The sequence below is a fragment of the Cyprinodon tularosa genome, unplaced genomic scaffold (assembly GCF_016077235.1).
Source record: "Cyprinodon tularosa strain WSP-4 unplaced genomic scaffold, ASM1607723v1 ctg554, whole genome shotgun sequence".
In the NCBI taxonomy this organism is placed as follows: Eukaryota; Metazoa; Chordata; class Actinopteri; order Cyprinodontiformes; family Cyprinodontidae; genus Cyprinodon; species Cyprinodon tularosa.
The window spans coordinates 631319-655494 of NW_024039290.1; the positions used below are offsets into that span (position 1 = coordinate 631319).

Consider the following 24176-nt stretch of genomic DNA (forward strand, 5'->3'; position numbering starts at 1 on the left):
ACACAAAAAAACTACTTTTAATTTTGAATATGACCGAACTTGCCCTTTAAAGTCCTGGAGACATGAACCTTTTAAGACTCTTATCTTCGTCATAGTTAAGAAGTAAAAGATTTGTTATACCTGTATTTTAATGTACCACACAAACCAGCAGCCATATTCGATATCTTTTGTACTTAACCACTTTAATCCCTGATGTTCTTTGTTGAACAGATTGCTACAGCAGATCCGTGTCACCGAGCAGCCAGAACACCTGCTGGTGCCACTCCACGACCGATGCCACCTGGGTTAAAGTTACCTGCTCAGGTTTGGTTCCAATAAGCATGAGTCAGTATTGTTTATTGTCCTCTAAGGTGTGTGATTGGATTTAGAGAGTAGTCATTGTAACTTGAGTGCAGTCATGCTGCAGAGAGACAGTATGACGGCACCAGATAAGGTCTTTAATACCACACACCCACCGACAGGTAATCCATACCTGTGGAGTAGTGATAACGATGTAAATGAGATCCGCTACTGCGGGTCTCATTTCTGCACTGGCACCAGTCTTTTCTCTTTATTTTTTCTCTGCGTCTTTAAATTTCACAATTGGACTTTACTTTCAACACCTTTGAGTTCACTAAATGTGTTGGGTATTCAGGAGCAAAGCAAAACAAGCTGGCCAATTTAAGTCAACCAGATGTTTATTTAGTGGCTGATTAAAACCACACTAAGAATGCTTGTCATTGCCGGGATGGAACATTTGGTTTGTATTTTCCAATCACATGATATTCACTCCCTAAATCAGCCTATGATACATCTATATGGGATATACACCTTAGAAATAGAGCATCATACAGCCTATATAAACGGTCTTTGTAAAGTTTTTGGGAAGTCTATGAAGAAGCTGAAATGCTTTTCCATTGAACATATCCAACTGGTTTCCATGTTGCTTATTTCATGTATACATAATTTTATATCCGCTTGCGATAGACTGGCGACCTTTCCAGGTTAAACCTTTTACCCATAGACAGCTGGAGACACCAGCTGCACTGTAATTGTGACAGACAGGTAAGAAAAGATGGATGGATTAATATATGTGTTTTATGCCATTATTAATATATATATATATATATATATATATATATATATATATATATATATATACAGCACAAACTGCTGTTCCAAACAACCTAGAAACATGTCCCACATAAAAAATTCTAATTTATAGCAAAAAAATAAATAAATTCATCATGATTTACATACTTACAAAGTTAAATCTAAAGAATTTTATATACCTATCGGATTTTTAGAATAAACTTTTTTATCTTTTTGGGGAAAATTTGTTTAAATATGTTTTCTTTGGTTAGGATGTCCATGTTATTTTACTTGTCCTCAGCAATAGGTCACAATATTAGCCATCCCAAAAAACTTAAAAATGCTCTAAAATTGTGAAAACAGAAATATCAAATAAAAAATAAGGGGTATAAATATAAAAAACAACACATGAAGTCAACATTAAACTGTATTTTCCATAAAAATCTGCCTATTAAAGTTGTGTCCTCAGTTTCTGTCAACTCCGTCAGATTTTTTCATAAAGCTCTTTAAATCAGGCAATAGCAAGGTCAGCTATATCTCTGAGGACCCCTCTTTATCTCCCTGTCTGTGGTGAATGCAACACTACCACACATGATCTGGTATGTTTTCATTTTTTTTATATTTGAGACAAAGAACGTCAATATTCCTATGGTCACAGCTGCACATTGTCAATACTGTCTTTCAGTTGAGATACTTTTTTTTAAACCACAGTGGATTGAATTTAAGCATTTTAGTGAGGTTATTGAAACAGCTAGCAACTGAGGAAAAAGTATCTAGCTGCAGTGTACAATACATGTTTTGGAGGGAAAATACATGCCCTTACGTCAACTCCGTCAGACGTCAACTCCGTCAGACGTCAACTCCGTCAGGTTCTATGTCTGACGGAGTTGACCTGTAAGCTGACGGAGTTGACAAAACCACCAATGACCTCTTAATGTGCAAATATAATATTATTTGTGAATATAGTGAAAGGTTAAACTGATATTTCAAGGTTTTATTTACACATAAACGCACATTCATAGCATGCATTACATTATTTAACCATATGCATCTGACTTGTAGAGAATGGGCAGGCAGTTGTCTGCTTATTATTGTGTTACGTGTAACTTTGCCAGCACTTTCATATGTGTATATATATTTATATATGTAGAGACAGAGAAAGGGAAATGAGAGGCCAATGTGTAGATTATCACAACATCTGGTTATGAAAACTACATACTGCACCTAGTGGATTTTAGATCTATCCATTCATCCATCAGTCAATCATCATATCATGTAAATAAAAATCTGATTCTATAGTCTTATTCAAGTAAATTTTTCTTTATTTCAATTTGTATTGTAGGAAAAAATGGCTAGACAGAAATTGTCAGTTGAGGAGAAAAGAAGAAGAAATAGAGAGTACCAACGAAAGAGAAGAGAAAAATTAAACAATGACCAAGAGAGCAAGCATGCTATGCAAGAGAAGGAAAGACAAAGGTGGAAGAAGAGAGTTAAAGACAGAAAAGTAATACAAATAGACGATATGGGAGACAGGGCAAAGAGGAATTGTAGGAAGTATTGGAGAGAGGCACAGAAAAGGTCCAGAGAGAAAAGATACAATGAAGATGCAGTGCTGAAGGCACACACCCCACCAGATAGTCCGCAACATCAGGATATTCAAGAATACAACGCCAGACACAGCAGACAGTCACTCAGACAGAAAAGGGAGAGAAATAAAACAAGAAAAAGGCATTCGAGAGAAATAAAAACTTTGAAAGAGAAGCTTAAGAAGGTAACAAAGCAAAGAAACAGATTTATTTAAGATCACACCCAGTATAAAGTAGGCAGTACAAACACACACACACACAACACACACAAACACCACTTCAAAGTAAATGGCTACTTACAAAGGAGGAAAGGAAGAGAAGAACAGGTGGATGAGAAGATGAAGAGAAGAAAGTGATATAGGGGAGGCAGATGAAAATAGAGGGGAAGGAGGGCCCCTTGTTTTCCTTTTTTTTTTTTTTTGATGGTTGGAAACGGTGAAATTTATAATAGTTAGAAACGTTGTATGTGCAATATGTTTATTATAGTTTGTTTTACAGTAAGTTAAATTCTCTATTAACAAGGGGTAGTTTTAGTAGTAGTGGTCAAAGAGCAAATCTGTTCATTCAATCAGCAATGCACGCATTTTTTGTCAACACCATCAGATCTTCGTCAAGAGAGTTGGATGTATGTTTTTGTAAATTTTTGGGGAGAAAAAATATTCTTCCTTCAGTTTATGTTGTTTTTGTAATAAAGGACCATCTGATCTACATCCTCTTATGTTTTATTTATTTAAGGAACTTGTTTTTACAACATTGAAATTAAAATCAAAGTTTGAAAATGCTAATATTTAGAAATCTGAGTTTTTAAAATAGTGTGAAATCACAACTTAAGTTTATACATTATGTTTTTTTTTTACATATAGTACTTAAACATTATTACAGTATACTTCAGAACTTTAGATTCTTGTATGATTGGAAGAATAAAAATTGTATACTTTTTAGTGTGTCTGACGGAGTTGACACAAATCCAGCTCTGAAGGGAAACATGTTTATTTGTTAAAAATGTGTTTTTATGTAGAACCTGTTCGTTTACATAGTTAAATAACTAAGACCATTCTCTGCAGAAACATATCACTCTAATTGATATAGTGTGTATTTTTGAAAAAAAAAATTTAAAACGTGTTTTGTCCTGACTCTCAAGAATCAGTGATATATATATATAAACTAAATCCTTTCACAGGAAGAGCTGTCACTGCATGTTGTAGATTTTGGATTTCTTGATAGTTTTCTTAAATATTAGAAGCCTACATGTTGTAACGATTCTGTGTTTTAGTTCTGCATGGGTCCATATGGTTATGTGTATTGTGTTCCTTAATTTTATGTGGTTGTGTGTTCCAGTTTTACTGTTAGAGGTGTGAGCTGCAGCCTCAGGAATAGCAGGTCGTATTCATTTTAATAAACCCTGTTGGCGGGACTATCCCATCATTGTTGGAGTCATTATAATAAAAAATATATGTAGGTGAACAGCCTTGCATGCTAGCAACCAGCCTCTCCAAAGCTAAGGCTAAGTGAATATTTTGGAGATGGCACATAAAAGCCACAGTTTAAAACAGAGGCCTTTAAATCCAGTGCTTGAGCTTTACTGCCCTGCAAATTTCTGTTCCATTCCTGCTTAAATCAACTGATTATCTCTAAGGCATGCTATGAGGTTTGGCGAATGCTTAATGTCACTATTTTGAAGGAAGTTTGCTGGAGTAGGGATGCATCTATAAATTGAAGGACAGTAGTTCTTGATGACTGGATTTGGAGACCCCTGGTTAAAAGTACAAATTTTTGGAGGACTGTTCCCAGCCAGAAAAGTGAATATGACAGAGAACCTGTGGGGAGAAGTAAAATTTAGCATCACTTCCACCAGGTTGTGGACTGGTTTGTTGGGGCCTTCTCTGATCGCAGGGTGTGACTACCAGGCCAATCAGGAGGAACATAGAGGGGGATGGGTCCCCTAAGCTAACCTGCCAAATGACCAACATGCTGAACAAATGTAATTAACAAGCATCAGATAGAAAAACAAACACAAGCAAAAAAAGATAAAAGACATATGATCCTTACAGAGAAAAATCTGCGGGTGGAACAGGAGGGGTATTCGTTGCAAAACCTCAGCGAGGTAGGGCAGGGCCAAACCATTTAAAGATTTAAAAGACTCTGAAAGCAAACCCTAAACTGCAATGAGTTGCATGTTGTGGTCAGTAAACCTCCGTAACCACCATCAGATGCCAACTGGTTGTTTGGAAGGCTTTGCAAGAAAATTAAAAGTACCATCACAAGCAAAAATGTGCGGAGTAGGCCAAACGGTACTATGCCTTCAACTTGAACCATGTGGTTTGGTCAGGTGAGAATGATGTTAAGTGTTTTTAGTAACAAATATCCCACAAAAATCTGGATGAAGAAAAACCATCATACGAACATGTACAGTATGTATCGTGGAGGATCTGTGATGCTGTGGGCCTACCCTGCTCATTAGGGTAAAAGGTGTCAGAAATCTCTGGTTGTTCCTTCAGAACACACGGCCAGGTGGCATGTTTATTGCAACTTCAGATGAGGTCCAAGCCGCAGTACTGACACCAACTACAACATTGCATCACTTCCTGTATCCCACTGTTGCTCTTGGTGATCGATTTGTTAAAATTATATGGAAACAGATTTGTTTGAATATTTTTACTTTTTTGGTGATACATAAACTGCAATTAAATATGAATTTGATTTAGGGCTGTGACATCATCACCAGACTAGCCAGTGACTGAAAACTGTGCTTTAAAACTATTAATGTTTTCCTGTTTCTACAATTAAAATCACTAAATAACAGAGTTCCAGACATTAATTACTGATATAAAGTCCCTATCTCCACTTCTACATTTCAAGTATGTCTTATTGTGCCTTTTAAACTCTAACCTTGAACTCGTTAAGTTGGCCCTCTATCACTGTGAGACACGATGAGTCTGCCGGCCCTGAGGAATCCCTGCCGTGTGTGTTTAGCTGCTGTTTGTCTTGCAGTAACCAAAGCAGATCGCCTCAGTGTTTGTCACCTCAGCTGAAAGCTGAGCCACTGTTTGGGTTGCAACAATGACCTCATGTTGTCACGCTCACCACCTCCCCTCTGCATCAGGTCCCTTCCACCTTCAACCAATGACGCCGTTCCGTGCAGCTGTAATCTTTTATAAAGAAAAACTGAGCATTATACTAAATATAAACTTAGGACTCATCATCTCATTGATCTAATTCAGGTCACAAGACAAATATTTGACTGATAGTGATAAATGGTTTCTTTGTATGAATGTCTGCGGTAACAGTTTTGCATGTCGCACTTCATCATAGGCAGATAAGCATTCAAATATTACATTGAAAAACATTGTTTAGTTAAAATGTCATGAATATCTACATTTAAAAATATATTGAAGTTTATCATATCTACCCTGCAACTTTTAGCTGTAGATCTGCTCCAACAGACCATCAGCCTGAAGTTCAGATCTGCTAATTAGCACTTCATGCGATTTACAGCTGTGCTCATATGTTTTCATACCCGAGCAGAATTTTTTACGTAGTCGATTTTCTTTAGAGAATATGAAAGACCATTTTTTTTGGTTCACTCATGGTTAAACTAGAAAAATATTTAAGCTTTTAACAAACATTTCACTTGATACTGTTTATGTGGGAATAATGCAACATTATTTGCACTTGTTTGTGTTTTCTATAAAAATCTGTCCAAAAGAGTGGAAATATTGTTTTATCTATCTTATTTTACCCTAACTGCATTTTAAACTGGTTTAGAATATCCCTCTGATTCCAGACCAGTGTTATTTTTCTAATAGATTACAGAAAAGGAACAAAGGAGACAATAGAGATACGGTGAAAACAAACCACCCTGTGGGAATAAACTGATAGACAGTTTATGTGAGGAGAGAGAAAAGGCATCAGCCCTCTGAAGAGCAGCAGCGTTACCTCATCCATCTCGCCCCAAACAGAGATGGACAGATGGACCTGGTGTGTTTGTCCATGGATGTGTGTGTGAGCCAACCAACCAAATCCCTGTTATGATAGGTCGGGTCAACACAGTGTGGAGGAATGTGCATCTGTAGCGTATCATGTCCGTTTACACAAGGATTCATTTTTAGGGTTAGATTTTAACATGAAATATTGTTCCCAGGTCCAGACAGCTTGGATCATATCTATGTCCCCATTATAAACACTTTGAAAGACTTACTTTGATCTCATTAACTAGAGGCCAACGATTGCATTTCCACTGCAATATTCCAAAAACAAGTAGATCTAGTTTATAGCACTCAAGCTTCTGCAGTAAACTGTTAATAATATTAGGATCATCTTTCATTTCTTTTTTTAAGGGAAGGATTATAAAAAAAGCCACAAAAAAAAAACAAAAAAAAACCTCATAGCCACTGTTGATATTGAACAGCCTATTAGCAGAGGGAATAAAGGATTTGGAAGTGTGAGTTCTGCAGCAACACATAATCCTGAAGGGAATAATATAAATTCTCCTAATAGATGTGGTCAGGCCCAATAGATGCGATTGTGTTTGCTTGTCCTGTTTTTTCTTAAGACTGCTCAATTCCTTCTTCTGGTCTTTTAAATATTCTCAGTGCTAGTAAGGCGGTTTGTCATTAATAACAGCTCATTGAACCAATAAACATGGGGAAAGGTTAAAGTAATAAAAATGAGAAATTGATCAGTAACAATCAAAACTGTCTTGCAAACACTATAGGAGTTGAGCCTCTATGGTATATAGATTCTCTGATGTACCCTGTTGACAGTCAATGGGCAGTCTAACAGTTCAATTCAGCTTATTTCTATAGCTCCAATTCACAACACATGTCATCTCAACGCACTTTACAGTTCACCAGATCATACAGTCAAATTGATTCAAAGTTTTCTATTTAAGAAAAACCAGTTGATTGCATCGACTTATTGACTCGAATGCACTAAGCATGCTTGTAGCAACAGTGGAGAGGAAAAACTCCCTTTTAACAGGAAGAAACCTCCATCAGAACCAGGCTCATTGTGAGCGGCCATCTGCCGAGGTCGACTGGGGCTCAAGGAGACAGAAGCAGAGATACAAAAAGCAGCTGTAAAAGGCGGCCCCGTCCAGGAAACACACAGCCAGGCAGATGAGCTCCGAGCCAGCTCCCATGTTAGAGGATCAAGAGAGCACATCCAGCCAGAAAAACAGGCCGATCTCTAATCTAGAGTTGATCTCTACCGTTGATATTTCTCTCCAAGATGGTATAACAGCCAAACAGGAGAGAGCTAACAAAGGAACTAGCAAAGGGTTAGGAAGCAAATCCTAACTTTTTTTTTTTATCAGGAATGCTGCTTTCTCCTCGAACTCTCTGACTATCTAAAATCAAGACTGGTTTATATTTGGAATGCTGTATTCCTGACGCGATTTCTATGAATTTTACTTTGATAACTGAGCACTTAATTTTGCATCTGGTCTGCTTGCATTTGGGATAATTACACAATACTTAGAAATATATATGTAGTGCTGAAGGTCCTATTTAAGGAGCTTCAGACCAATTAATCATGGGTAGTCGTCATGTCTGCAACATAAAAGCGATTTGGAAGACAGTCTACACTGGAGTGACCAATGCTTAGGTCAATGGGAACAAAGACATTTGGTGAAGGTCTAAGATAAGAAAACTGTGGATTTGGGAAAAAAGGGAAATATTAATTGAACTTTATTGATCTCAAATTGGAGAAATTTACCTCTGCATTTAACCCATCCCCTTGGGGACCAGTGGGCTACCATCGTGCAACGCCCAGGAAGCAGTGTGGGGTTAAGGGACTTGCTCAGAGACCCAGAGTGGCAGCCTGTGGGAGTGGGGCTCGAACTCAGAACCTCATGATTCCAAGCTCTACGCACCAACCACTAGGCCACCACTCCCATTGAAGCATGTGCCCATAAAGAAAACTCTTGCAGGAGTTCAGCTGGAGCTTAGAAAACAATAAAACACTGTAACAAAACAAATATCAAGCATCGCTGTGGCAGCGATATGTTATTGGGCCTGCTTCACTGCCTGTTGTACTCCTACATTATAAAGTGGATGGGGACAGTAGGAAAAATTCACTTCATCAATTTTAAATTAAATCCACATCTAAATGGCTGAAAGTTGACTCGACTTAACGGAACAAAAGTTCCACAAACTCACCAGATCTAGATTGAGGATTTTCTTTTCCAAAGTCTGGACCTCAGCCCTGAATTAATCAACCATCCTTGAAAGCTGCATATTTTCCAGAGGACCACCAAGTACAATGAAACCTGGACAAATATTCAACAAGAACACATTTGGATGTCTATGATAATAATAATGTGAGTTAATTTGTATATTTATGGCTGTATTTCTAGTCTGTACGGATAAGAGAAAAAACGCCATTGTTCACCATGCCCCCATTTTTAACAATCTTTGTAGGTATATGTTGTTAAATTATTTCACCCTGGAAAATGAATCTGTCATGATCTCGGCGCTGATGGTTTGGTTTTTTCCTTTGCTCCTTGCTTTTCTCTCTAATTGGTTCTGCGGCTGATTATTGCCGATCATTTCCACCTGGTTCCTCTACTATTTAAGTTGTGTGTTTGCCTCCCATCAGCGCCGGGTTATTCTTGTGTTTTTGAGATACGTTCCCTAGCAATCTGTAGTCTGCCTGTTTCCCTGATCTTGACCAGTTTCTGCCCTGAGTATTTCGAGTTTTTTGCCTTGCCCCTGTCTGCTCTGTTTGTCCTGTCTGATCCTGGATTCTACCGGCTTCTGAACCTGGAACTGTCGTCTGACTTCGGCCTTGGATTTCCCCTCTGGACTCTGTTGCTGCTCGGCGTATGCTGCGTGCTCTCTAGGAACTCTGGGGGCGTCTCCCGCCGCAACTGCGGTCAAAGCTCCGCAAACGGACTGAACTTTGAATCAGGTCAGTGACTTTGCTCCAAGTCGTGTTAAGCTCCATATCCAGTCACTGATCTGTATTCTCCCATTTCTGCAGAGAGCCGCCCCGCAGCAGACGAGCAGCCCCGCGCACCTGTTTTTGTTAAATAAACGCTTTGAACTTTCCCACTGCCTGTCTCGCCTCGAATTCTGGGTCCTACATTCTGAGATCATTACAGAATCGCTCGTTTCATGACTAAAAGCTAAAGAATAACAATAATATGTTGAGTGATATAATTATAACAGTTTGTTGAAAGACATGCAATAATCAATGGATCATTATCTAGACCTAAAACTAATACATTTGATTTAATGAATTTAGCTTTAATCAGTAAAAAAGAAAAAAAAAAATTTTTTTCGTCGCGATCACTGAGTCTGGGAGCGGCCATTTTTGCCCAAATATAGTAACACCTCATTCCTGGCATCTTCCGGCAGTGACGTCACAGTGCGGTAAGCCTAGCGCCATTCTCCCCGCTTTAAAAGCAAAATCAATGGGAACTACTAGACACATCTGCAATCAACAACAATTATTTAAGATTTCAAGAGGACTTCACTATTGAAATTCCCAAGAACCATACTTAAACTGACAATGCCCACATGCATGGCAGTTGGATGTTGTAATACACTGGGTAAAAAAAAAATAAAAATAGTTATTTCACCTTTCCGATCATGATCCACCACAGACTGGTTCCTTGTTGGATTGCCAAGTTGAAGAGGGAGGATTTGCCATTGAACATCTGGCCAGAGAAAAAACACGTCATATGTAGCCAACATTTCGAAGAAGAATGTTTTCATGATGATTTGGATAATAGTGCGTTGTGACAGACACCAGATACAGCACTGGGACTTGATCAACAGCCGATACCGCAAAATACCAATACCGGTCACAAACCTGTAGGTGGCAGTAGTGTTCTTTGCAGAACATTGATGCCTCCAGTAAAGCACGTTCAAATGAACACTACCCTTAATTAAAAACACTTATCATTTATTGAACAGTATGTAATAATTTCATATTGAAATTACTTTCAGAAGTTTTAATTCTGAATATGACCGGACTTTTCCTTTAGCAGTTTGAAACATTCCGTGTGATCAACGTCTAAGTAATAGATATTAAAACATATTACAACAGTAATTATATTTGTCATGATGGGTTTACTGAGAGGCCCAAGATGCAGAACACAACGGACTCAGGGGAAAAGTTAACAAGTTTATTGTTACACAAGCACGTAGTAAATGTACAGTTTGCTGGTTCAGGCCTGGGGACTGGTTCACTGGAGTCTGTGAGGGAGACAGTTCAGTTAGCGTTGGCTTGGTTGGAATTGATCTTGAGAGATTCTGGTTTGTACCTTGAGATGCGTAGAAGAGACTGGGAGAGGAACTGTTGGGTCCGGAGATGGTTTGGTTCAGCAGAGTCCGATAACTGTTTCAGCGTCTTACTTCTAGTGAGGGTGTTGACCTTGGTTTGAGTTCCCAGCTCTAAATCCAGAGCTGCTTGGAAATCCAGAAGAGAGTCTTCAGGTTTGGCTCAGAGGGCAGGCTCGGCAGGTTAAGCTCTTCCAGAGCTTCACAGGAGAAAAACAGGTAACCTGGAAGCAGAGACAAAAAGGTTAGAATCCAAACTGGACTCAGAGATAGCAAAGTTCTCTGGGGGTTCTAGGCTTAGGTGCTAACCAAACTGATTAAACACTGCGGCGTCGAGGCAAGGTCTGAAGACAGCTTAAGTACTGTGGTCCTCCTGATGAGATGATCAGTCACAGGTGTGCAGGCAGCTCAGCTCAGGAGGATCCACGGCGGACTCTGCTGGAGGAAGGTGGAACTTCTCCAGCTCCCAACAGTACCCCCCCCCCCTCAACGACCGCCTCTTGGCGGTGCGGAAGAGGTAGATGGGAGGGAGCGCTCGTACTCCTCGATCAAGGAAGGGTCGAGGATGTAGGAACCAGGAACCCACTGGCGGTCCTCCGGACCGTAGCCCTCCCAATCGACGAGGTACTGCCAGCCACGACCTCGCCGACGAGAGTCCACGATCCGGCGGACGGTGAAGGCAGGATGTCCATCGACTTCCAGGGCGGGTGGAGGGGAGTCGGATGGAGGGCAAAGAGGACTTGAGATGACAGGTTTTACTTGGGAGACGTGGAACGCGGGATGGATGCGTAGGGTCGGAGGAAGTTGTAAACGTATGGCAGATGGATTGATTACCTGGACAATCTTGTATGGACCGATGAACTTGGGCGAGAGTTTACGAGACATCCCCTTGAGGGGAATGTCCCGTGTGGACAGCCATACCTCCTGTCCGACCGAGTACTCAGGGGCAGGACGTCTCTTGGTGTCGGCGAATCGTTTGGTCGTCTCAGAGGAACGATTGAGAGAGGTGATGGTATCCCTCCAGATGCGCTGGCAACGGCGGATGTGATGATTGACGGATTGGACCGATATCTCTCTCTCGTCTGCGGGGAAAAGAGGAGGTTGATAGCCAAGACTGACCTGAAAAGGCGATTGACCGGTGGAAACTGACTTGAGAGAGTTATGGGCGTATTCGATCCAGGTGATGTACTGACTCCAATCGGTGGGGTTATTGGAAGTAAGGCATCTGAGGGTTGACTCGAGGTGTTGGTTCATCCTCTCGGTTTGGCCGTTGGACTGCGGGTGATAGCCAGAGGTTAGTGATGACTTACAGTTTATTGCGGAACAGAATGCCTTCCAAACCTGGGAAATGAATTGGGGTCCACGATTAGAGAGAATGTCCTGTGGGATTCCATGGAGACGAAAAACGTGTTTGATCAAAAGCTGAGCAGTTTGAAAGGCCGTAGGAAGTTTTCTGAGAGGGATCAGGTGACAGGACTTGGAAAATCGATCAACTATGGTGAATATTGTAGACATACCTCGAGAGATTGGGAGACCAGTGACGAAATCGATTGCGATGTGGGACCATGGGCGCGTGGGCACTGGGAGAGGCTGTAGCAAACCTGAGGGTGGTTGGTGTGAAGCCTTATTTCTGGCACAAGTAGAGCAAGCCAACACATACTCTTTAACATCCCTGTGAAGAGTAGGCCACCAAAAACGTCTTGAAATCAGAGAGACGGTCCTGCTCACCCCCGGATGAGCGGAAAATTTGGCAGAATGCATCCATTGTATCAGGCGAGATCTGACAGACGAGGGAACATAAGTTCGGTTAGGAGGACCATTACCTGGGTCAGGTTCCGAGGCCAGGGCAGAGTTGATTAAATCGGTGATTTCCCAGGTGACAACTCCTACAGCACAAGAAGCAGGGAGGACAGGTTGAGGTGACTCGGATTGATCCACGGCGTAGAGACGAGAGAGAGAATCGGGCATGACGTTCTTTGATCTAGGTCTGTAAGAGATAATGAGGTTGAATCGAGAGAAGAATATGGACCACCTTGACTGACGAGGATTGGCTTGTTTTGCGGACTGGATGTAGGTGAGATTCTTGTGATCTGTCCATACAAGAACTGGGTGCTCAGCTCCCTCCAGCCAGTGTCTCCATTCCTCCAAGGCTAATTTGATGGCCAAGAGCTCTCGGTCTCCAACGTCATAGTTCTGCTCTGCGGGAGAAAGTCTACGGGAGAAGAATGCACATGGATGAATTTTTGATCCGTGTCGAGTCTTTGGGATAGGACTGCCCCCACGCCTGAATCTGAAGCGTCAACCTCCAGGATGAATTGTTTGGACGGATCGGGTTGGATCAGCACTGGAGCTCTGGAAAACAAAGTTTTAAGTTTATCAAATGTAGATTGAGCCTCGGGGGTCCATTGGAAGGTTCTCTTGGAAGATGTTAAGGAGGTTAGTGGGAGAGCGGTTTGGCTGTAGTTTCTGATGAATCGTCGGTAGAAATTAGCAAAACCCAAAAATCTCTGCAGTTGTTTACGGTTCTCTGGAACCGGCCACTCCAAAACTGCTTTTATTTTCTCTTCTGAAGGCTTAACCTGCCCGCCCTCGAGCACAAACCCCAAAAAGGTTAATGAAGACTGATGAAACTCACATTTCTCGGCTTTGACGAACAGTTTGTTTTCCAGCAGTCTCTGAAGAACCAGGCGGACATGTCTCTTTTGCTCTGAAAGATCCTTGGAATAGATTAGAATGTCATCTATGTAGACAAACACGAACACATTTAGGAAGTCTCTGAGAACATCATTCACTAAGGCCTGAAAGCATGCAGGGGCATTAGTTAGTCCAAAGGGCATCACCAAGTATTCAAACTGGACCAAGGGAGTCTTAAATGCTGTTTTCCACTCATCCCCCTCTCGTATTCTGAGGAGGTGATAGGCATTCCTCAGATCTAGCTTGGTGAAAACGGTTGCCTCTTGGACAGGTTCAAAAGCAGAAGCGAGCAATGGGAGAGGGTACTTATTTTTGATTGTTATCTGGTTCAAGCCTCTATAATCGATACAGGGTCTTAGTGAACCATCCTTCTTTCCAACGAAAAAGAAACCCGCGCCCAAAGGAGACGAAGAGGGGCGAATTATTCCAGCGGCTAAGGACTCATTTATGTATTTCTCCATGGTTTCTCTTTCTGGTTTGGAGATGTTGTAAAGTCTACTGCTGGGCAGCGGGGCTCCGGGTAATAGCTCGATAGCACAGTCGTATGAACTGTGTGGTGGAAGGGACGTAGCACTGACCTTACTAAAGACAGGAGCCAGATCATGGTAGTCGGGAGGTACTGAAGAAAGGTCAGGGACGTCCATCTCCCCCCCACCTCTAGGGGACCCCACAGCGGGAGCTGCCGAACGGAGGCATGTTTCATGACATCGAGTGGACCAGGACTCCACATGACGATCAGTCCAGTTAATATTGGGATTATGTTTCTCCAGCCATTCGAAAACCCAGCACCAGAGGGGAACATGCGGAGGGAAAAACATAGAAAGTTATGGTTTCTCGATGATTACCTGAGATCAGAAGCTCAAGGGGTTGGGTTTGATGGGTTACTTGGTGAAGTCTTCCCATCGATTGCTGAGACACTAAGAGGCTGGGTTAAAGGAACTGTTTCAATTTGCAGCTGTTGGACAAGATTGGAATCAATTAAATTTCGCTCACAACCAGAATCAATGAAAGCAGAGAATGAGAGGCTCTGGTCCAAGAAAAATAAAGTGGCTGGAAGCATAAGGCGAGGAGATTTTTCAGAGTTATCATGGCCCGCCAGACTCCTCAGAACCTCTGACGGGCCCCGGCTTTTGATTTCGCTGGGCATGAAGCGATGAAATGACTACTCTCACCGCAATAGATGCAAAGCTTGCCCAAAAATCATCTTTGCCTTTCTTCAGGAGTCAGCCTAGTGTGTCCAACCTGCATGGGTTCGATCTCCGTCTCTCCAATATGTACAGGTGCTGGTCATAAAATTAGAATATCATGAAAAAGTAGATTGATTTCAGTAATTCCATTTAAAAAGTGAAACTTGTATATTATATTCATACATTACATACAAACTCATATATTTCAGATGTTTATTTTGTTTAATTTTGATGATTACAAATGACAACAAATGAAAATCTCAAATTCATCATACCAGAAAATTAGAATATTACTGAAGACCAATAAAAACAAAGGATTTATAGAAATGTTGGCCAACTGAAAAGTATGAACATGAAAAGTATGAGCATGTACAGCACTCAGTATTTAGTTGGGCCTCCTTTGGCCTGTATTACTGCAGCAATGCGGCGTGGCATGGAGTCGATCAGTCTGTGGCACTGCTCAGGTGTTATGATAGCCCAGGTTGCTCTAATAGTGGCTTTTAGCTCTTCTGAATTGTTGGGTCTGGTGTATTGCATCTTCTTCTTCACAATACCCCATAGATTTTCTATGGGGTTAAGGTCAGGAGAGTTTGCTGGCCAATTAAGAACAGGGATACCATGGTCCTTCAACCAGGTACTGGTAGCTTTGGCACTGTGTGCAGGTGCCAAGTCCTGTTGGAAAATGAAATCTGCATCTCCAAAAAGTTGGTCAGCTGCAGGAAGCATGAAGTGCTCTAAAACTTCCTGGTATGTGGCTGCGTTGACCCTGGACCTCAGAAAACACAATGGACCAACACCAGCAGATGACATGGCACCCCAAACCATCACTGACTGTGGAAACTTTACACTGGACTTCAAGCAACGTGGATGAAGTGCCTCTCTTCTTTTCCTCCAGACTCTGGGACCTTGATTTCCAAAGGAAATGCAAAATTTACTTTCATCAGAGAACATGACTTTGGACCACTCACCAGCAGTCCAGTCCTGTTTCTCTTTAGCCCAGGCAAGACGCTTCTGACGCTGTCTGTGGTTCAAGAGTGGCTTGACACAAGGAATGCGACAGCAGAAACCCATGTCTTTCATACGTCTGTGTGTGGTGGTTCTTGAAGCACTCACTCCAGCTGCAGTCCACTCTTTGTGAATCTCCCCCACATTTTTGAAGGGGTTTTGTTTCACAATCCTCTCCAGGGTGCGGTTATCTTTCTTGCTTGTACACTTTTTTCGACCACATCTTTTCCTTCCCTTCGCCTCTCTATTAATGTGCTTGGACACTGAGCTCTGTGAACAGCCAGCCTCTTTAGCGATGACCTTTTGTGTCTTGCCCTCCTTGTGCAAGGTGTCGATGGTCGTCTTTTGGACAACTGTCAAGTCAGCAGTCTTCCCCATGATTGTGTAGCCTATAGAACTAGACTGAAAGACCATTTAAAGGCTTTTGCAGGTGGTTTGAGTTAATTAGCTGATTAGAGTGTGGCACCAGGGGCCATCAATTTTGAACCTTTTCACAATATTCTAATTTTCTGATATGATGAATTTGAGATTTTCATTTGTTGTCATTTGTAATCATCAAAATTAAACAAAATAAACATCTGAAATATATGAGTTTGTATGTAATGTATGAATATAATATACAAGTTTCACTTTTTAAATGGAATTACTGAAATCAATCTACTTTTTCATGATATTCTAATTTTATGACCAGCACCTGTATAGCCTGAACAGGCAAAGGGAGAGGCTGGATCTTAGGCTATGTTCACACTGCAGCCTGAAGTGACCCAATTCCGATTTTTTTGCCCATATGTGACCTGTATCTGATCTTTTTATGACAGTCTGAACGACACAGATCAGATTTTTTCAAATGCGACCCAGGCCACTTGGATATGTGGTCCTGAATCCGATACGTATCTGATCTTTTCAAATGCGACCTGTGTCTGTACGGCCAGGTCGCATTCATCCGACCTACACGTCATTGATACTTGACAAATGTTACTAATCTGCATCCTACTAAGCGGAGGCGGGAAAAACTAACAACCATGGCGGAAGATAACACAGAGAGCAGTCAATGGAGAGAAAGTGAGGTTGCTGACTTAATTTATATTTGGAAAGATAGCTCGATTCAGACCAAACTCGAAGGGTCTTACCGGAACCGGGGGAGGGTCTTTTTTTGATCTTCTTAAAAAGATTTCGTTCGTAATGTGCCTGCTCCTGTTGGAGAATAACTTAAAGAACGCAATATACGCTGCGGTATTACGAGTCATGTTTACTTCCGCAAACACTGAGCACGCTTGCTACATGTGACGTCATCGCGTCCTTGAGTGCGCATGCGGGATACTTCGGTTGAACGCTTTCAGTTCACACAGTAGATCACATACAAGTCGCATATACTTGGAAGTGTGAACGGACACGCAAAAAAAATCCGATTTCACAAAAAATCGGAATTGAGCATTAAGGCCTGCAGTGTGAACGTAGCCTTAGGCTTCGGGCTGGATAACTGTTCTGTAGGAGCAGAAACAACAGTCACATTATTTGAGGCGGGGGCATAGGAAGACCACCCCTGATTCCTGTATTTGAGGCTGTTTCTAGCTCGGATCCGGTTATCCAGCTTAATTGTCAAATGGATAAGTTCCTCGAGAGTAGCAGGTTCATCGAGGGTAGCCAGTTCATCCTTTATATTTTCATTTAATGCCTCAAAATAGGCGCCCTTTAGAGCACTTTGGTTCCATCCGGAAGCTGCAGCCTTAACCCGGAAATTAATAGAGAACTCTGCCACTGACGAATTCCCCTGTTTGAGATGAAAAAGAGCACGAGAGTCAAGGGTTTGATCGGTCTCCTGGTTGAAAACTTGAGAAAACTCAAAAATAAAGTCTGAGTATTGACAATCTAGGCTTTCATCAGAGGCAAACCTGGCTTGAGCCCAGGCCAGGGCTCTTCCTGTCAATTGAGATAAAATGAAAGTTATTTTCTTGTGGTCCGTGGGAAAACTGCCAGGAGAGTTCTGAAAAATTAGACGGCATTGAAATAAAAATCCCTTGCAGTCTTTTACATTACCGGAGAATTTCTCAGGTAGACTTGGACGGAACTCGGATGACGTCACTGCCGGTGACCTCGGAGGTGGAACTGGACCCGGAAATGGTTGCGGCGCCGGCGTGGCGTTAGCGCTGTTCATGTAGTTAGCATAGCTCTGAAGCATTTGGTTCTGCATTTCAATATGGGTATTTAACTCACAAAGAGCCAGAGCGTGTCCATGGATTTGAGCCTCCTGCTCTTCCAATCGACGGCGGAGGTGATCTGCTGGACCTTGTGTTTGGCCGCAGTGTTCTGTTATGATGGGTTTACTGAGAGGCCCAAGATGCAGAACACAACGGACTCAGGGGAAAAGTTAACAAGTTTATTGTTACACAAGCACGTAGTAAATGTACAGTTTGCTGGTTCAGGCCTGGGGACTGGTTCACTGGAGTCTGTGAGGGAGACAGTTCAGTTAGCGTTGGCTTGGTTGGAATTGATCTTGAGAGATTCTGGTTTTTACCTTGAGATGCGTAGAAGAGACTTTGGGAGAGGAACTGTTGGGTCCGGAGATGGTTTGGTTCAGCAGAGTCCGATAACTGTTTCAGCGTGTTACTTCTAGTGAGGGTGTTGACCTTGGTTTGAATTCCCAGCTCTAAATCCAGAGCTGCTTGGAAATCCAGAAGAGAGTCTTCAGGTTTGGCTCAGAGGGCAGGCTCGGCAGGTTAACCCATTTAGGCCGGGAAAGCATTACCGCATTTCTACCATTCAAGCCGGGGGTGCTGTTGCGTCATTCTACCATTGACGCCGGGAGAGCATATAAGTCAAGCAAGAAGAAAGAAGTTTTTTTCAAGCAAACATGGAGGAGTTTGACAGAGAAGAGTTGTCGGAAGGCAGTGATTTTGAGGAGTGTGTCGGCTTTGATGACGGTATAGATGAAATGATGACTTTGAACGCGCTGAACCAATCGAACTACCACCGCAATGCACGGAGTGTTTTCAACCGCACACCTGGAGTGAAAGTTGATTTGCCTGCAGACGCCACACCGCTGCAGGCATTTGAGCATATTTTTAATGAAGAACTTTGGATGCATCTAGTTACCGAGACGAATAGGTACAGTGACCAAACAAACCAAACTCCAACAAGAGCAAAGATGGCAAAGTGGTCACCCGTGACTGTGACGGAGATGAAGACATTTATTGGGCTGTGTATGTAAACCTCTCTTCAGGACGCAGTTCCCCCAAAATATGTCCCGGGACAGATTTGTGGCCATCTGGAGGTAGGTTGTATGCAATTTATAACACAGACATATGCATTATTATGCATAATAATACTGTTAATAAGTAATCATCAGATAGTTATTTATGTAATGTTTGTTCTTTATTTTGAAAACGTTTTATATTGCACATTCTCAATGAAGACATGATCACATATGGAAAAAATAAAAGGTTGAATTTTTTTTTTTTTGATTACTGCTTTTCACTTTTTTTTTTTGGAAGAATTTCAAAGATAAAATATATTTTGAGTTCTATCTGCTACAGAAGCTGAGATATCAATAATTAAGGCGTTGACACAGTTGCTGAATTTACAGAAAAACTTCAGGTTTTAGGGGTATTTTTTAAAATCGGCCATAGGTTTTTAAGGTGTTTTTTCCAGGCGTTTTAGGCCTAAATGGGTTAAGCTCTTCCAGAGCTTCACAGGAGAAAAACAGGTAACCTGGAAGCAGAGACAAAAAGGTTAGAATCCAAACTGGACTCAGAGATAGCAAAGTTCTCTGGGGGTTCTAGGCTTAGGTGCTAACCAAACTGATTAAACACTGCGGCGTCGAGGGAAGGTCTGAAGACAGCTTAAGTACTGTGGTCCTCCTGATGAGATGATCAGTCACAGGTGTGCAGGCAGCTCAGCTCAGGAGGATCCACGGTGGACTCTGCTGGAGGAAGGTGGAACTTCTCCAGCTCCCAACAATATTGTTCAGCTCCAAAGCTTTGAATGGAAAACAAAAAAGATAATAATTCATGTTTCTGTTTTCTTCTGGTCAATGGTGGTTCTAAACAGGGGCCAACAGGGGCCAGTGCCCCCCAGAACTGCTCCTGGCCCTTGTCATGGCTCCTCTGTAGAACATATTACAAAATACATTTATAGTGAATAAATTATGATTTTTTTACTGAAAAAGAAACTGCAACAGAAAATAACATTCAGATTAATTAAAATTTTCATTTTTTGTACATTTATTTTTTTCAAAGATTTAACAAAATAAAGTTGTTGTACTTTTCATATGCTTTTTTCATACGCTAGATCTGAGGTTTCCAAATATGCAAATAGCTCTTAGGTTCACTAAATATATCAAGCGATTAACTTTTGACTTTTTTGTTTGGTTCTTTTATTTGATGCTGCCATGGCCTCCCTGGTAAATTTATTGTAGAACTGCCCCTGCTTCTGATTCAACTAAGCATAAATAAACCTTTTTTGTTTCTTATTTTGTCTGTTAAAGGACACAGACAGTGAAACATGTAAGTTCCTGTTAAGCAGCTAAGCAAGACGAAAGTCCTTTGAAGAGCTCAATGGTTTTCTCATGTTGGAAAGTTTTCAGATTTCTCAGAGGAAAGTTGTTGACTTCCCCTGCATAAGTGAAGGCATCATCCATAACATCTGCCCGGTGACACGCTGTGCAGCCACTGATATTCCTGCCTTAAGCCCCCAAGTGCTGCTTGTTTATATCAACAAGAGAAACCACCATCACTTTCCTTGCTGCGTAATCAGGGACACTCGAGGGTTCTCATGTCGTCCCGGGGGGAGGCTGTTGTTTGGCTCTGACAACAATGAGCTCATCGGGTCCACCCCCTGCAGCCTCTGTATCTAGGCCTGTAGTCTGAAAGGGGATCCACGTCTCTCCATCAGGTCACTATTTCAACGCAGCAAGTGGATCTCCAAGTTAATTAAACCATCATTAATCTAACATGCATGTACTCTCCCTGAACTGCCTTCCTTGGGTGACATAAGCCTCCTAATTAATAAATGAAAACCAAGTAGGATTAGAGCCTTAGTAGATTTTTCAACAAGGAAAAACAAGTTCAATCAGAAAATTCTGAAGTGTTTAACCATTCAAAAGAAAAATATCAAGAAGAAATCCTAGTATCTAATAACCTTTCAAATTCAAATAATATATCTTTCTCTCTTCTGTTACGGTACACATGAAACCAGAAGACATTTAGAACATTAAGAGATCACAATACTGGTTGCTGAAGTTACAAACAAAAACAAATGTTAACATTGGTTTATAGAATTAAGTTAATTGTTTTATTAAGTTGATTTATTTTAATATTCCCAACAATCTTTTAGTGTTGGGTTAGTTTGCAGTATTATGTTTTTTTTTTTAAGTGCAAAACAATCCAGTATTTCCAAATGGACAAAAAAGTCAAGCATTCAAAGGTGTAAAATTTACCCGCTAAACATTAGCGAGGTGCTAAATGTAACAGCTTGGAACCATTTCTGACAATTTGTATCTTAATGAAATCAGAAAAAAAGCATCTCTGTTAGGTGGCTTTATTATAAGACAACTGAATATATAAAATGCTCTTTTTAAGAACTAACACAGTTAGCAATATGGGAAGCTAGCGTTGGATGTTGGGGGTTGTAGAAGAGGCGTAGCCAGAAAATCTTTTAAAAGGTTGGCCAGGCAATAACCAATGTAGACTGAGGGGTGGCTGAAAGCAGATAGGCACCAGAACCTCATAGTTAATCTACTCTGTTCCTGTAGGAAAATTAACAAGCAAAACATCCATATTTTTTAATAAAGGCAAACTATACTTTCCCACAGCATTTGCTAACAAAATGATGCATATATTTAAACACCTGTGCTTTCTAGATAAAAGGTATAGTGTATAACATTCGTTCTGGGGCGAACTTCTTTTTCATTGTCATTACCTGCTTTTATCAATAATCATTCTGCATAAAATTTATATTTACTAGTACTAATATCTATATAAATTGCTTATTTAATAAGTTTTTATTAAAATACTTATTTATCTATGATTTCACTGAAGACTCCCAGATGACTTGCAGAGACACATTATTTTCTCTTTACGTCATAAAACACAAACACAAAAAAGTTCTGAAAAGAGCATGGATTCTGTATTTATTATCTTTAATGTTGATATATTGATGTGCATAATTAACCACAGTGTTTTTGTTGTCATGTAATTGTTGAGAGATGTACTGCTGCCACCATCTGTATTAGAGGGGCAAAAGTTGCAGGGGTGGCCACAGGGGTGATTGGCTAAGGGTGGCCATGGCCCCCCATCTAGCTCCACCCCTGGGTTGTAGGAGATGTTGCTCTCTTTGTTATAAATGGAGGATATAAGAGTTTCTCTCAACAGTGACATGGGTCACAATGTTATCTGTAGAAAAGGATGTATTAATAAAATCAGCTGAAACTGAATTTTCTTGTTAATTCTTAAGAACAAGTTAGCATTAGCTTGCAGTGCAGTTAGCCCTTACTGGAAGTTAGAAAAGCAGCTGTTTATTATTGGACTTAGACAAACTTAGTGTATACAAAACAAATTTTCATTGCATACAGCTTACAACTAGGGTTGCCAACCGTCCCTTGAAAAATGGAATCGTTCCATATTTAGAAATAGAAGTACCTGTCCCGTATTTAGTGGAAAAGGAACGCACTTTTAGCGTATTACCGTGAGGGCAAAAAAATTGTCAGTAAAAAGTTAATGGAAAAGGAACAACAAGGGCATGTTAGATACAAAACTTATGGTAAACTTGTTCCGGGGCCGTCCTGCATTGTAACCAATGAGCTGACAACATATATGTAACGATCCAGAATACCATCATCCTCATAGTGATTTTTTTTTACAACTGTAGCCTACATTCATTGCATTTAAGGCACAAATATGTTTACAAGTTTGCACAAGTTTGCTGTTGCACCAAAAATGTGCACAATTAATTTACTGTTTTATATTCATTTTTACAATTTGAAGTTAAAGAATAGTGATAATGAAATAAAAAAGGAAACCCAGGCTGCTCTGTAGAATACAATTTGAAACCAGTATATAAAAAATAAAAAAAACAGAAAAGAGTCTGTTGCTGTTTACAACTGACCCCTCTGTTGAGTTTTAGGCATGGGTGAATTAGAAAGTGAGTGGCTAGGAACAAACAATATCTGCTTATTGTGTATTATGTATACAAGCAAAACACATTTATCTAACATAAAAAAAAACCAAAACATAAAAATTGTGTTTGTAACGTGTGTGAGGGTGCATCCTTTACAATCAACACAAATGTTTTCCTCATCTGAGGTCTCAGTCTTCTGTATTGTCTTTTTGATGTTTGGTAGGTTTCGTCTTTGTTTTCCACTGCTTAGATAAGATGTAAGTTTATAAAATAACAAGAGCTCAATCCTTTTTTCATTTTTTTTATATGCAAGAGAAGGGTTTTAACAGTTTTAAGATGTGTAACATCCCTTCCAACATGTCAACCACTGTTTCCCTAGTTGCATTAGATTTTGCTCTAAAATTAGTTGAGAAAATTTGCACAATTTTGAATTCTCATCTGACTTTAGTCTTATAATACTAGCTGTATGCAAATTCTACTGTCGGTCACAAAAACGATATACTTACCTACTTTTAACAGGGAAATTGGACTATACTCACTTTGACATCCCTCCTGGGAGGTTAAAGGTGAGAGTGGCTGAATACTAAAATATTTACATGACATCCCTCCCCTTTTTGCTGGAACTGACATTTTTACAGTCATCCCTTGTTTCCATATATTTCAAGATAAAAGGAATAAGGTCCACCTTTTTCCCGTTGAGTCTTCTTAAAACTTTGCCTGAAGTTTTCATGCTTTAGTGCCTCCTGACCTCTTAGGGCTACACAGAAAGGATACCAGTGGTTTTCCATTTTGGAGCTGGAATAGTTGGAGGGTAACAGAGTTAGAAATACTTACATTGGACTTTGTTATTATTGAAATCATGTGATTTTAAAGATATAAAATTCAAGGATTGTCATTAAATTACTATCACAGTATTTGCTGTTATTAGGACTTCCTTCTTCCTATAACTGCATGTCATTGGGGTATAATCTCATCTAGCCGAAAGAGTCAAGTTACATTATAAAAAGATAATCCCTGTTTTTAACAAAGAGGGATTATGTAAAGCTGTGTATGAGAAGTTTGTATTTTATCTGCAATAGACAGTGGTTAGCTGATAAAACCTGCTACTTAAACGTACTTCATGGTTCCCCTTTCCGTGCAGGCAGCCTATCTACCTAAGTTTTATTTATTATTATATATTTTATCTTGTGTTAACTGACTTGAAAGCAACATTGGTTATTGTTTTGATCTGCTTG

General features: G+C 40.6%; 1 long non-coding RNA gene across 1 annotated transcript; it reads right to left on the reverse strand.

Annotated features, from left to right (window-relative positions):
- Nucleotides 1-18191: 18191 nt before the first annotated feature.
- Nucleotides 18192-18460, reverse strand: LOC119796640. Its single transcript, XR_005282499.1, has 2 exons — nt 18344-18460; nt 18192-18275 (listed from the first exon to the last, which is right to left on the reverse strand). It is a non-coding gene; the product is annotated as an uncharacterized LOC119796640 (long non-coding RNA).
- Nucleotides 18461-24176: the final 5716 nt, after the last annotated feature.